We start from the raw sequence: 2126 nt of genomic DNA, 5'->3' as shown, positions 1-2126 counted from the left end.
AGCAGCGGGACCAGAAGAAGCGTCAGTGGGAGTAACGAGAGTCCAGTCCGGAGGAAGAGGAGGCATAGTTGGCTTGTGGTTTATATCCCATGGTTGCATCTTCCCTAGCCGAGTCTTCATGTGATGCGTCGTCGCTTTCTTTTTCTGCCGTGACGAACACACTATCATCAATCCTCCGTCACTTCTCTTTCCAATTTTGTGGCCGAGCGTTTGGCACAGCTAAACGCAAAACTTTTAACCCTATAATATGCAAAGGCACCTATAAACTAAAGAACAAAAGGAAATAACACAATCCACGTGCCGAGAACATCAAAGAGAATGAAATGTATTGCATAAAACGAAAAAGCAGACCAACAGAAACACGAAATCAAAGTACCTCGTGAAAAACGGATCTCTTAGGAAGAGAGGATTTCAAAGGAGAAAGAAAGAAAGAGAGGAAGAGATGCGCCAGTTTTGGTGGTAGAGAGGGCTGTCGGAGGCGGGGTTGGGAGGGAGAGGAGCAGGATTCGCCAGCTGCGGCTCCATCGAGAGGACGGGAAAGTGAATATGATTTTGACGAGGGAAGAGAGTTTGGGGAAGAGAACAGAAGGCGTGCGGAAGAGGATTGCCATTTGAGAAACTCAGAGAGAGAATTAGGGTTTGCGACACTAAGGACACTTAGAGATAACGGGACTAAAATTGTAGAGAAAAATGGGAAAATAATTTTAGAGAGATATTATGATTGATATTTCAAAATCAATCATGATACATTATCAAATTTTTTCACACATCTAATGTATTATAACTATCCAAAACTACGTCGTTTAAAATTTTATTTACAAGTTTGTCACTGCGTTTCATATCATGATTGATGTCCATAACTCCGTCATAATACATTTTGAAATTATTTGCAAGTTTGCCACCGCATTGCGTAGTATGACTAGTTTACAAAACTCCGTCATAATATGTCTTACATTTATTACAATTTTGTCATCGATCAACCTATTCTGATGTCCGTCATAGTAGGTCGTCATAGAATGTTTTTTTTCCACTAGTGATAAACTAAAGTATCAAAATATTATACATACAATTTAAAACAATAACAATATACATGCATATTATGAATCAATCAACACAAAAACTAATCTCTTCCACTTGAAACCCTTTACTATCTAGATAGATGTACTGATGTCGAACTCATGGGGAACATGCACTCGTGTATGGTGGAGCAACTTGCTCAGAAATAATAACCACATTCTCAACCACCACCCATAATACCATACATCAAGGTCAATCCGTCAAACATATATGGTCCAAACCAGTGACCATAGACTAGAACCTCCTGTTACACTCCACGACATAATCACTCATCTCTACATGAAATGGGGTTAGTGTCAGGATCATTCCTCAATCCCGGAGCCCCGACTTCAATACATAACACCACATAACCAACTTAGAATATTCCTCCTTGGAATTCCTTTCACACATGATACTTGAAATCCACACCTCACACATTATTTGAAAATCATCATCACATCTCATACATAGTTATATTCATAACTTTATTTTCATACAACATTGCATATTATCACATGAAACCTCTAATTATAAATTAAACAACCAAAAATACTATTACAAGTCATTAGAAGTCACATAATAACACAATTTTCTTTATGGCATCTTGATACTCACTTTTAGCTAAGGAAAATAACTTGAAAACCTTCACTAACAGCTCCGGAAAGGGTCTAAAACCCCCAAAACAATCTAAAGGATGACCAAAATTGATATCCAGAACCATGAAAACCCCCTCGAAACTAGTGCAGTAATGTCTATGTACGCTAGTGGTGCTTGGGCGCCCGGGGGCTAGTGCTCAGCGCCCTGGCCATTAGAAACGGGTGCTTAACGCTTTGTTTGGGAACTCAAGCGCTATCAGCAAACTCCAACCCTTTTTAGACCACTTTGTACACTTCTCCCACAACTTTGAAATGTTCCTAGGACATTCTAAACCTTATGAAACTTTAGAAAGACATCTCTAACTCAATTTGACCACTCTAAACTTAAACTACCTCTCTAAACCACCCATACTCATTTTTACTACTTTGAACACCTATTTTTTGCAACTAACAGTTGGAACAAGTTCTAATAGA

The sequence above is a fragment of the Vigna umbellata genome, chromosome 1 (genome assembly GCF_029865625.1).
Source record: "Vigna umbellata cultivar VRB3 chromosome 1, Vumbellata_1.0, whole genome shotgun sequence".
Lineage (NCBI taxonomy): Eukaryota > Viridiplantae > Streptophyta > Magnoliopsida > Fabales > Fabaceae > Vigna > Vigna umbellata.
Note: the sequence above shows the minus strand (reverse complement) of the source record.